This window comes from Triticum aestivum, chromosome 6B (genome assembly GCF_018294505.1).
Source record: "Triticum aestivum cultivar Chinese Spring chromosome 6B, IWGSC CS RefSeq v2.1, whole genome shotgun sequence".
NCBI classification, from domain to species: Eukaryota; Viridiplantae; Streptophyta; class Magnoliopsida; order Poales; family Poaceae; genus Triticum; species Triticum aestivum.
In genome coordinates, this window is record NC_057810.1 from 200,526,631 (window position 1) to 200,540,711 (window position 14,081).

A 14,081-nucleotide genomic window follows, 5' to 3' on the forward strand; every position below is an offset into this window, starting at 1 on the left:
TCCTACCATATGAATCTTGATCTCTAGCCTTCCCCAAGTTGCTTTCCACTCAAATCTTCTTTCCACCAGATCCAAATCCTATGAGAGAGAGTTGAGTGTTGGGGAGACTATCATTTGAAGCACAAGAGCAAGGAGTTCATCATCAACGCACCATTTGTTACTTCTTGGAGAGTGGTGTCTCCTAGATTGGCTAGGTGTCACTTGGGAGCCTCCGACAAGATTGTGGAGTTGAACCAAGGAGTTTGTAAGGGCAAGGAGATCGCCTACTTCGTGAAGATCTACCGCTAGTGAGGCAAGTCCTTCATGGGCGACGGCCATGGTGGGATAGACAAGGTTGCTTCTTCGTGGACCCTTCGTGGGTGGAACCCTCTGTGGACTCGCGCAACCGTTACCCTTCGTGGGTTGAAGTCTCCATCAACGTGGATGTACGATAGCACCACCTATCGGAACCATGCCAAAACATCCGTGTCTCCAATTGCGTTTGAATCCTCCAAAAACCTTCCCTTTACATTCTTGCAAGTTGCATGCTTTACTTTCCGCCGCTCATATACTCTTTGCATGCTTGCTTGCTATGTGTTGTGAATGTTAAGCTTGTGCCTAAACTCCACTTAAACTTAAAAAGGTTAAAAACTGCTACTTTGGTACTTAGTGTCTAATCACCCCCCTCTAGACACCTCTTCTCAAGATCCTACACAATCCCACAACAACTGGATCGTAGGCTTTTACCTTCACCGCAAGGGGCCGAACCAGTATAAACTCCCCGCGTCCTTTGTCCAGTTTAACCCCTTTTTGCTAATCCCGTTGCGATGGCTCCACGACTAAGTCCTTCCGCTAGGACATCTGACGTGATATTTCCACGACAGTTGGCGCCCACCGTGGGGCTGTCGCACGATGGTTTCGAGTTCTTGAAGGGCAACTTTGAAGGACTCAAGGGATACACAGTTGGCCGGATGACCAAGAGTCGTCCTGGCAAGCTCTACATCGATGATGCAGGATGGGGCCCCGAGGCCGGCTCAATTGAGTATGGGTACCGGGTCCCCTTTGGCAGAATTCACGTCTTCATCGGCAAGATCGGCGAACCGGGCCCTGAGCCGGACATCTCCAGCGCCCTCGTCGAGACGGCTCAGCGTGCGAGCCCTGCCCAGGTTCGGCCTTCCATGAAGCGTGCGTTCGTAGGATTCATCCATGGTGTGGGATCTGAACTGGTGTCTGATGGTTAGACGGCCATCTACTCCGACGGCGGATCATCTACCCGAGAGACTGAGTCGTTGTATCAAGTTGAGGGTGGCCTGTTTGGGGGTTATTCCGATGGTAGCAGTATTCCGGAATCCTTTGAACCGCCAAACCGGGTTGCGATCTTCATGGCCGGTACACAGCAACTTTGCAAAATTCCACTACAACAGCGATGAATTCCGGAACGGCAGCCGGGGCAGGAGGACCCGGGCACTGGCCGGCTCAAGTTCTTTCCGGCTTGTTGGATGCCTGGTCGATGTTGTTAACCACGACAGTTACCCCGGAGACTCAAGATCGGCATAATGCGGAGGTTACCAAGCTGAAGGACCATATAACACAGGCCAAGGAGGACTTGGCAGCTGAGGAAGTCAGGATGGCTGAGGAACTGGCCGCTTTAGATGCCCAGTCACAGCAGATCCAGGCGCAAAATTACCGGCTTATCTTGGATCAGAATGCGTCAAACGAAGTGCTGCGAAGGAAGTACCAATCTCGTCTGCCGCCGGTTTACGAAGGACTGAATCTCTTCAATACGCCGGGAGCTGGGCCAAGTAATCCGGCAGCAGTAAACCGGACCGAGGCACCTGTGGAAGCGCCAGATCAGCCACGAATAACAGAACCGCCTCGATGGACGGATAACCCACCGCAATACGTATCGACGCCGCCGGGTCATTTTTCTAGCCCTTTGGATAACATGATTGCCACGGCATCTCGCCTGGCAGCTATTCCAATGGAGGGTGATTCGCTGGCGGCGCTTGAGACGCGACGGGCTAGGGATCTTCTTCAAACCGCTGTTGTGCAGTAGCAGGCTTATTCCTATAGCCGAGATGGAATACATTCAACCCCCGTCCAAGCAAAAGTTATAGCAGGCACATGGACGAACCGGCTGTGTCAAGCAGTGTGCGGTGCCATAATGCCCCTCGAGGGCCTAATCTGACGCGTGGTAGTGCAAATGCTCAGGACGTGGTGGATAATGGCAGAGCATGAAGGGAGGCCGCATTAGCGGCACAATACGCGGGTCATCATCAACCCGCCCCGGTTCAACCAGCGGCATCAGTAGAAAGAGGACTTGCCTTCAGCTCCTGGGGAGTGCCGTGTCTCACCCCGGCTCTCCGCAATGTGCGGTTGCCCAAGGATTTCAAGGGACCGCGTAAGGTGCCTAACTACACCGCCGATTTACCTCCCGAGTCATGGGTTGAGAGCTATGAGATGGCTATGGAGATGCTGGAAGTGGATGAAGCGGCATGTGCAAAATACTTCACCATGATTTTGGAAGGAACAACCCGCACTTGGTTAAAGAGCCTGCCCACTAACTCCATCGGGTCATGGGACCAATTGAAGGCCCAGTTTATAGCGAACTTCAAGGATACGTGCAAACAACCCATGTCCATTGTGGTCTGGCTGCTTGTGTTCAAGGAGAAGAAACCATGGACGGGTTCAAATCCTGCATCATCGGCCGCATCAATGACAGCGATTGTAACATTGGAGGGTAATTGCCGGTTTAAATCGTTGAAGATGATGTTGGGACGGCTCAAACGCCACTACAATGACATGGGAACGCTTATGGCAGCCTTCGTTAAGTATGCTGATTCTGATAATACCAAGGATCCCGATTCTGACGAGGAGAAACCAGAGAAGGGAAAGAACAACGGCGGTGCGAAGGGACAGCAGCATAACCAAGGGAGCCATGGGAACAATGGTAAGCGTAAAGTGGATAATTCGGATTTTGTGGCTAACACCAATGTACAGGGTAATACACAGCGTCGTAAGGGTAAACCGCCCCAGCACGGTGGAGGCATGAATCTGGAGCGTCTGTTAAACTAGCCCTGCCCAAAGCACGGGACGAAGGAGGTTCCGGCCACACACCTCTTGAAGGATTGCTTCATTATGAAGGAGTTCAAAAAATTTGATCTCTTCCGGTATGATCAGGGTCCGTCTGGCAGTTCAGGTCCAGGATTTCACGGGCTAGGTTACGGTGGCGGCGGTTCAAACTCTGGATTTCAGAATAATCAGGGCAACCAGAACAACCAAGGTGGTCAAAACCAGCAGAACAATCAGGGGAATCAGCAGCAATCAGGTTATCAGAGTAACCCGAAGTAGTTGAATGGTGGGCAGTATCATGTTTTTACCACTAGCTTGTGCAAGCGAGATCAGAAGCTTCACAAGAGGGCAGTTAATGTTGTTGAACCGGCAGTATCCCGTTAGTTGCGATGGTCCGAGCAGCCCATTGTGTGGAGTAGAGAGGATCATCCACCCCGGGATGATAATCTGGGTCATCTGGCGTTAGTGGTGGCACCTCAGGTGGGAGGTTATAAATTAACCAAGGTGCTCATGGATGGAGGGAGCAACATCAACATCCTGTATTATGAAACCTTCCGTCGCATGGGATTGGCGGATAAGAATCTTAAACCGTCAAACACTATTTTTCACGGTGTAGTGCCAGGTAAATCGGCATATCCAGTTGGCAAGATAGCTTTGGAGGTTGTGTTTGGTGATGAGCATGATTCCAGGTCATAAACTTTGACCTTTGAAGTGGTGAAAATCCAAAGCCTGTATCACGCCCTGTTTGGATGGCTGGCTTATGCAAAGTTCATGGTGAGGCCCTGTTATATTTATCTACAGCTCAAAATGTCGGGTCATAAGGGGACCATCATGGTTCACGGTAACCGCAAGATTGCTCTGGAGTGTGAGGAAGGTGATGCGGCCTATGCTGAGTCAGTTTGTGCAACGGAGGAGTTGAAGTTTTATAAGGACAATGTTGATCCGGCAGATATGACTTCTCTGAAGAAGCCCACTATAGAGCATGACCCGGCTTTGAAGTTCAAATCGGCTGATGAGACTAAATTGGTTGACTTTGTTCCTGGCGATTCATCCAAGCAGTTCAGCATCAACGTCAACTTGGATCCGAAATAGCAAAGCGCGCTCATCGAGTTCATCCATGAGAACCGGGACATCTTTGCATGGAAACCTTCTAACATGCCAGGTGTACCAAGGGAACTCGCTGAGCACACTCTTAATATTGATCCGAAGTTCAAATCGGTCAAACAATTTCTTCGCCGCTTTAACAAAGAGCGGCGTAAGGCCATTGGTGAAGAGGTAGCCTGGCTGTTGGCAGCAGGGATTATTGTGGAGGTGTTCACCTTGAGTGGTTGGATAATCTGGTGCTGGTTCTTAAGAAAAATGGCACTTGGCGTATGTGTGTGGACTACACAGATTTGAACAAAGCTTGCCCAGCTGATCCCTTTGCCCTCCGTCGTATTGATCAAATCATTGATGCTACAGCGGGTTGTGAGCGTTTGAGTTTCTTGGATGCTTATTCTGGATATCATCATATCAAGATGGCAGTTAAGGACCAGGAGAAGACAGCTTTCATCACTCCCTTTGGAGCCTTGTGTTATGTGTCTATGCCCTTTGGGCTCAAGAGTGCCCAAGCAACTTATCAGCGATGTGTGCAGAATTGTCTTCATACTCAGATTGGGCGCAATGTTCATGCTTATGTAGATGATATTGTGGTAAAATTCAGGAAAAAGGAGACATTGATAGATGACCTCAAGGAGACCTTTGACAATCTTCGGGTTTATAAGATGATGCTCAATCCAGACAAATGCATCTTCGGTGTTCCGGCAGGCAAGCTCTTAGGTTTTCTGGTATCTAACAGGGGCATTGAGGCTAATCCGGAAAAGATTAAAGCTATTACGTCTCTCGCTAAACCGGCGTGTACCAATGATGTTCAACGTCTGGCGGGTCGTATTGCGGCTTTGAGCCGGTTTATCAGCAGGTTGGGAGAGAAGGCGATCCCTCTATATCAGATGCTGAAGAAGATAGACAATTTTGTCTGGAATGATGCTGCTGATGCGGCGTTTGAGGACTTAAAGAAGCAGTTGGCTGAACCGCCGGTTCTTGCTGCTCCGGTTGATAAGGAGCCACTGTTGCTATACGTAGCTGCTAATGCCCGGGCTATCAGTGTCGCTATTGTGGTGGAGCGCGAGGAGGCTGGGAAGGAGTACCCGATTCAAAGGCCGGTTTATTATATCAGTGAAGTGCTCATTGAGTCAAAGCAAAGATATCCGCACTGGCAGAAGCTGGTGTATGGGGTTTTCATGGCAAGCCGGAAGCTTAAACAGTACGTTCAAGGCCATCCCATCATAGTGGTCAGTTCCGCTCCTTTGGGGGATATAATCCAGAACAGGGAGGCAACTGGCTGGGTTGCTAAATGGGCTATTGAGCTTGGACCACATGGTTTGAAATATATGCCTCGAACAGCTATCAAGTCCCAGGCCCTTGTGGATTTCATCAATGATTGGACAGAATTGCAGGCACCGGAAGACAAACCAGACAGCACATACTGGACTATCCACTTTGATGGGTCGAGGCAATTGGAGGGCTCGGGGGCTGGAGTTGTCCTTACTTCCCCTTGAGGTGATAAAATTCGTTATGTTCTCCACTTAATGTTTCCTTGTACTAACAATGCAGCTGAGTAAAAGGCCTTACTCCATGGTCTTCGAGTGGCTAAGGAAATGAACTTAAGTGGGGTATGATGCTTTGGAGACTCCAATCTAGTGGCTCAGCAAGTTTCAGGTACTTGGGATTCTAAGGATCCACTCATGGCGGCTTACCGACGAGAAGTGGATATTGTTGCTGGTTATTTCAAGGGTTATCAGGTTGAGCACATTGATCGGCGCAAGAATGAAGCAGCAGATACTTTAAGCCGGCTGGGATCTCAACATAAACCGGTACCACCCAATACCTTTCTGGATATCCTGCATAACCCGTCTGTTAAGTTGCCTACAGAGGAGGACTTACCTATTCCTGATCCGGAGGCACAATTGGTTGCCGCTTTACATGTAATTCCGGATTGGACAGTTCCATATTTGGCGTATATGAGCCGAGGCGAGTTACCAGCATATGAAGTTCTGGCCAGGCAGATAGTCCGGCGATCAAAGTCCATGGTTATTCACAATGGCGAGTTACATCACTGCAGTGTCTCAGGCGTGTTCCAGCGTTGTGTTTCTCCTGAAGAGGGCCAAGAGATTTTGCGCGAGATCCATGAAGGAGATTGTGGTCACCACGCCGGTTCAAAATCCTTGGTTGCTAAAGCTTTTCATCATGGTTTCTATTGGTTAACGGCTCATGCTGATGCTAAGGACCTGGTAAAGCGATGTGACACTTGTCAGAAGTTCTCACGACGAGCTCAAGTTCTGGCTCAGGAGCTATGGATGATTCCAATCACTTGGTTGTTTGCTGCTTGGGGGCTTGATATGGTAGGGCCTTTTAAGCGATCCAAGGATAAGAAGACCCACCTGTTGGTGGCGGTGGACAAGTTTAGTAAATGGGTTGAAGGGAGCCCGTAAGCAAGTGTGATGCAGCCACGGCGGTTCAATTCATCAAGAAGGTGATCTTCCGTTTTGGTTTTCCACACAGCATCATCACAGATAATGGCACAAACCTTTCTAAAGGTGAGATGAAGGATTTTTGTCAACGAGAGCACATCCGGCTTGATGTGTCTTCCGTGGCTCATCCCCAGTCTAATGGTCAAGTTGAGAGAGCTAATCAAGAAATCTTGAAGGGTATCAAGCCCAGGCTTATGGTTCCTTTGAAATGGACGCCGGGTTGTTGGGTGGAGGAATTACCATCTGTGTTATGGAGCATAAACACCACCCCAAATTGATCTACGGGTTATACACCTTTCTTCATGGTTTACAGGGCAGAGGCGGTCCTCCCAAGTGATATTTGTCATGACTCGCCCCGGGTTGCCAATTATGTTGAAGCGGACAATGAGCAAGCATGTCAAGAAGCACTGGACCTGCTAGGTGAAAAGCGGGACATGGCGTTGTCTCGTTCGGCGGTTTATCAGCAAGACCTGCGACGTTATCACAGCCGCCGGGTTAAAACAAGAACCTTTCAAGAAGGCGACTTAGTGCTCCGGCTCATCCAGGATCTGATCGATATGCACAAGTTATCCCCGCCTTGGGAAGGGCCCTTTGTGGTCAGCAAGAATCTGCACAACGGATCGTACTACCTCATCGACGTTCGAGAACACAAAGACTCAACCAAATCGGAGGAGGAGACCCGTCGGCCGTAGAACATCGCTAATCTTCGGCCTTACTACACCTGAGCCATAGGCTCCTATTATGTACATATTTTGACAATGTATATATTATGATCAATATAATAAACCGGCATCCTTGATACAAGCAAGGCCTCTGCCGTTCTTCCAATATTTCTTGGTTACAAGGGGGCTTCTGCTTAAAAAGTGATGTCCTGTTTGTTCATTAAACTGGCTATCACGCCACAATACAGCTTGGGAGCTTCACACCCAAGGGGCCAAAGAGAGTCTGGTTGCTATGCACAGCTCAAACATAGGCACCCATTGAGCACAGCTCACAAAGTTACTTGGGGGCTCTTTGTGCAATGCAACAAAGAGTTTGAAAGGACCCTTGTAATATGTTATCAAGCACGGCTTGGAAGCCTAGTGTATTCACCTAAAACCCCGGGTTAACCTGCCTTTATCAAGTAAGCCACTCCTATCCAGGTAATCCTGGCATGACCCGCCGAACGTTTGACAAGTCAATCTTATACAGACCCTGAACTTGTCAAAATTAAAACAACGATTGGTTAGTTGGAGGCCCATCTTGAAAGGCTTTGCAAAATGGTTTAACTCAGCGGCCTGGCAGCCCATGAAAAGCCTCGAATTTGGGCCTGGCAGCCCTTGAAAAGCCTCGACTACACGGTTTTATTTGCTTTTGTCAATTTTTGTTCTTTGATGAAATTTTATGTTGAACCGGCGTCTATTGACCCAACATGGCTATCAGTCATCATATTAACCCGGTGTTTGTTAACCCGGCTTGGCTTTTAGCTACAAAGTTGTCAGACCACATTCAAATTTTAAACTGGTGATTATCAACCTGGTCTGGCTTTGACTACATGTCGCCAGGATGATCATCCGGAGTTTATCATAACCTGGCATGGTTTATTATGCACTAGTACAACATGGTGGGAGTTATCAACACTCAAAGATTTGGGTTATCACCCTTACTACACAAGTTGGTAAACAAACAAGGTAATTCCATTGCACATATATGATATGTTTCATATTTCATTGCTTTATAACCATGGTTATGAAACCTCTAGTTCTGTATTTTGCATCATAACCCGTCCGGCAGTAAACACTGCCAGGGCATGTTTAAGTTTTTTCAAATACAGAAAGTAGGACTTTATAAAATAAATACCAAGGCACATAAAGCAAGCATAGCAACAATCATGCCGGATTACAGTATCAGGTAGCAGTGCACGATGGCAGAAGATCAAAGTATTTCAACTAGCCTATTACAAGGCGCTTTGATGCCCACAAGAATAATTGTTTGTTGCCAAGAATGTTATATACGGAAATTCAAACCGGCTGCCTGATTATGATTCATCACCAGGTTGACGTGAAGTTGATGGGTCATCTCGCGTCGGTTCAACCTCCTCCTCCTCACCTAGTGGCTGGAAGTCAATGGTGGTCCAATCAATCCTGGTTAAGGCTTGGAAGACAGCTTCGTGGCTTATAAGATTGGACGGTTCAATGTCAGGGGCATAGGTGTGCTTACGGATTGGCGGGATAAGATTATGCGCTTCTTTCACAGCTGCATCAACCCATTTGTTATCTGCATCATAGCTGGACCGATGAACAGACAAGTCAACCTCTTCAGCCAATTGGCTTGCCAGAGGGCGCATCTCCTTTGTTAGGGCTTTGAGGGCTTCAGTATCAAATTCTGACCCGTCTTCTTGTTCGCCAGGATAACCCTTTGCTATGTCTGCCGGATCAAGATCCGCAATCCAAGCTTTGGCCTGGGTCAGTGCTGTTAAAGCGCTAGCTCTTGCAGCGGATCGCTTTACCTCTTCTATCTGGGCAGGGGTCATAGATAATTTGGCCAACGTATCCTTAATCAAGGTTGGTGCTGGTTTATTGTATGAGGATGCACAGATGACTCGTTGAGCGCCGGTATACAGTTGCTCTATCAACATATAGGCAGCTTTCAACTTCATCTGCATATCCGAGCACAGATGAGCAACACGACTACCTGCAACGGTTTAAGAATTTACTATTAAACCAGCAACTTCAAAGATGTTCAAGGAAGGTTCTTGCAAGGCGTACTTACCAAATATTGCAGAAGTCATAGCATTGACTTGATGCTTTAGCCCAGTTAGCTCTTCCGCCACCGGTTTAAGAGCTGCTTCGACATCTTCAGCCCGCTTTAATAGAGCAGCCTTTTCGGTTTCCCAGTCCGCCCGCTCGCTTTTGAAACCATCCTTCAATTTCTCCATGGCAGTTAAAGCACCCTTCAGTTCATCTTTGGCCTTGGAGGTTTCTGTTTGCTGGGACTTGATATTTTCTTTAAGATCGGCAATTTGGGAATCTTTGTTGCTCATGTCAGCCTGCAAAAGACATATGATGAAGATGTTAATATTTTTCTCAAAGTCCCAAGCATATAACACATTATACACTTGGCACTTAGGGGATAATGCGGATTGCTTCTTTTTTGACTATTATTTAAAGTCCCAAGGCTCAATACAAGTATTAATCTTGGCACTTGGGGGCTAATGCATAATTGATCAGATAAATCAAAGGTGAAGAAATTCAACAAGGACATGTTTTGAACAGAAAGTCCCGGTTCATCTTGAAGAGTTAAACCGGCCCTTGGGGGCTACACAGTTGATCTTTTTTATCCAAAGTCCCAGTTCATCTTCAAGAGATAAATCGGCCCTTGGGGGCTACAGTGGAGTTGTATGAAGAAAATTTATAAAGAGTTTGGAATGGAAATTACCTCATAGCATTCCTTCATCAAGTTGACTAAACCGGCCTCATAGTCACGGCTTGTATATAGGCGGTTTAGGTATCCAGAGTGAAGTTCTTGAGCGCTGAGATGAGCACAACTTGACAGATCAGTCTTCCATTTACCTTTCTCCACAACAGCTGATTCCACTTTGGCGCTATGCTTTGACAAAGCGACAGGGTTGCCAGGAGAAGTGTGGCCAAACCCGGTAATCACAACGTCATCATTTGCTCTATTTGGGCTTGCCGGTTTATCTGAGGCTTTGGATGGGCTCGGCGGATTAGCAGCTAGACTTGGAGGATTGACAATTGGGCTTGGTGGATCGCCATGAGGACTAGCCGGGTTAACCTCTGGCGGATCAACATAAGTGTCCTGACCTTGTGGTACAGGTTCATCCATAGAAATATCAGCATCTCCACCAGCACCTTCTGGGGTCCTCTCCGGTTCAAACTCCTCAGTAGGAGCATTCGTTTTCGCCTTCTTGCTGAGTCGGGCTTTGGCGCTGCAAAATAGCAAACAGAGATTAGTATGGTAAACCGGCGCAAGAAGGCAAAGCTAAAAATCATTATACTTACCCAGGGACGGTCTTGAGGGGAGGCATTTGAGTGGTTGGTGAATCTCCACAGGATGAATTGAAAGTTACCTGATAATTCGAGGCAAACGGATTAAGAGGGTATCGGAAGTAACCCGCCAAGGGATAAGACTTGTTAGAATTACAAGAGACCTCTGCACGGCGCTTCCGGATTGGGGTGTCTGGTAAACCGTAGGATGTGACTTGCTAGCCACTGTGCCAGGTTGTGCGATAACCTTCAGGGTGCTGTGTCTTCAAAGAAAATTGTGGATCCAAATGAGCGAGAGGATGTGAAAGTTTCACTTTGCGGACTGCGCGACAGAGTTTTTGTACTGGCACAAGATCGGAATTGGAGGAAAGGGAGATTACATCTACGTGGTCAGCACAGCTGGCTTCCGCATCATCCTGATAATGATCATTGTCAATAAGATGTATCAAAAATGAACCAAGGGAGTCAACTTCTACCTCTGGTTCAGAGTCTTCAACATCCTCGGGCGGATCAGAGGACTCGGTGGTTTTCTTCTTTGCTGGCCTCTTTGTAGCCTTGCTCTTGGCCCGAGGAGCTCTCATCAGTTTGTCTTGTGGTTTTTCCGTTTTTTCTTGAGTCTTCCTCTTCTAGAATGGATCTTTGGCATGTAAGAATAAACAAATAACTATCAGAAAAATGTTAAAGTGGAGACGGATTACAAAGTAGAAAGACAAAATCTTACATCTGGCGGTTTGTTGGACGCATAAAAGGGGCGCATCCTGGTCTTGCTGCACTCAGATATCGGTTCATCTAGCATCTTTTTGACAGATTCAGTGACCTCGTCTTCAGTCATCTAAATTTCAGTGTGACATTGAGGATCTTTGGCATCTTCGGTATATTCATGCATTAATCTGGTGCGGCGCCTTAAGGGCAGGATACACTATGAAACCCAGCAACGGACAAGGTCAATACCAGTTAGACCGTTTGCTAGAAGAGCCCGGAGCTTGGCAAGCTGTGGAGCATATGTTTGTCGTTCTCTGGTACTGTGCCGCTGAGGCAGTGGATGTTCATTGCTGAGTCGGTAAGCACGGTAACCCGACAGTAGAACCACATCTGATTCCAATCCTTGGGGTGGCTGTGATGTCTGGCATGAGGAAAATTGACTTCTTTCATTTTTTGAATCGACACTCCGCCAAGTTCAGTATTGGGGCCGTCAGAAAATTCAGTACGGCGGTTCAAGTGGAAGAAGTCTCTGAAAAGTTCAACAGTCGGTTCTTCTTGCAGATAAACTTTGCAGAACACCTGGAAGTTGCAAATATTGGACACAGAATTCAGTCCAATATCTTGAGGGTGGAGTTGGAAGCTGGCAAGCACATCCCGAAAAAACTTTGATCCGGGAAGGCTAAATCCCCGGTCCAGATGTTGCATAAATACAACCACTTCTCCATCTTGAGGTTCAGGAGGGCTCTCAGGGCCACGGACTCGCCAATGAATGATCTCCTTCTTGGCTAAAGCGCCAGTCAAAACATACCTAGTAAGCTGTTCTTCTTTGATCCGGGAGGGAACCCAATTGCAAGAAGAGAATTGTTTGGCCATTTTTTATGACAAACTGTAAAAGAAATTCAAAATGACAGTTTACGGTTCAAGATGGATGTGCATAAACCGGTGTTAAACCGGGGGATTTAATTGGAGCATATATGCACGTTAAACCGGATACTGATGCTCAAGTCAAGATGGCGGTTTATGTGAGGGCTAATGGTACCTGGCGGATTATCATTTTCTAAAGGTTAAAACGCCTATAGTGGAAGGAACATATCCGAAATTTACTAAGTGCTGCAGAAACAGGTTTCACAAGATGGTGTTATAATTTTGGATCTACCGCGATTCAGTAAAGGAAAATTTTTGAACCCTAAAATGGCAACAGCAGAACAGCAAAGGTCCAAATGAGATCTAATCCAGGAACGAAGAGATATTGTGGCGAGGCAGACTAAAGCTACAACTTCGGCCGCAAAAAGAAGATGTCAGGTTTGTATAGATTTAATACGACAGTAAGGGAAAGCATACGAGCACCGATGAACGCTGATGAACACCGAAGAACCATGGAACCCTAATGCAGATCTGATAGTTGGAAGAGGAGTACTTACTTGGGCTGCGGGGAGGCGGAGGAACGTCGCAGGGTTTCTGGTCAAGAACAGGTTGATGCAGCAGCCTGGTTGGTGCAGACTCAAAGGTCGATGGCGGTGGCGATGCTCGAGCTCTTCAGGGTCGCGAGGAGGAAGAAGATGCGAAGAGGCAAGGGGGAGAACGGGAAGGACCCCCGGTCTTATTTATAAAGGCAAAGGGATAAGTAACAGGCGCGAAAATCGAGGAGCCTAAAAAGGGGATATAGGGCATAGTTGTCGCCTCGATTTTTGATTGTCAATTAATAAAAGAGGAATACATATGACATTTTCATGCAGATGACGCCACGACGGTTTATGAAGATTGTAGAAGATGACGTCACGGCGGTTTACAGATCAACATGAAAATGTCCAAATCAGAATTTCTCTAAGTTGAAGATTGGCATGAACAGGTTCAAACCAATCTGGGGCCTAATGTTGGGGGTATGACTACTGAGTTAAACCGCCCAGGAGGGGCCGGATTACACTCACAAAGAGTCCTGCATAAAGAACCCATGAAGACGAAGTACATGGCGCTTTAACTATGGAGGCTTAGAGGCCCAGAGCCCGATGGCGGATTAGGGCCCATAGTAGTAAACCGCCATATATGTATAACTTGTATTGTAAGTTAGGGAAAGGAAGAAACCGAGCCGGACACTTGTATGAGCCGGCCTCGGGATTCTGTAGACCGGCCGGGCGTCAACCTGTGTATATATAGGGACGACCCGGCGGCGGTTCAGGGACAAGAAACAACAGCTCGAGAGATAGGTAAAGCGGATTCGCTCCCTGCTCATCGAGATCAATCAATCCCACAACAACTGGATCTAGGCTTTTACCTTCACCGCAAAGGGCCGAACCAGTATAAAGTCCCCGTGTCCTTTGTCCGGTTTAACCCCTTTTTGCTAATCTCGTTGCGATGGCTCCATGACTAAGTCTTTTCGCTAGGACATCTGACGTGATATTTCCATGACACGTCGGTTAAGGGTTATTTTGTTATTTCGGAAACACCCTGCGTAGCATCTACAAGGGGGTAGAAGCCGACGATGGGCCACTTTCAGATTATAAACGGTCACAACGGAGGTGAAAATTTGGGTTCATTTATACCACAGAGTTTGGAAGCTTTCCCCGAACTAAATCCTCAGTATTTTACTCCCACATTGATCGGAGCTGAGGTTTCATGATCGTGCTTAGCATGACAACCCAAAGAAAGGAACCGATAGTGGGACTATTTTCTTTGGACGATGTTTCTTATGTTAAACAATAATATAACATGTCTCTCTTCATACCTTTGTTTATAAAACTGTATGGCCGGATTGACTTGTTTGCCGTAAATCTTT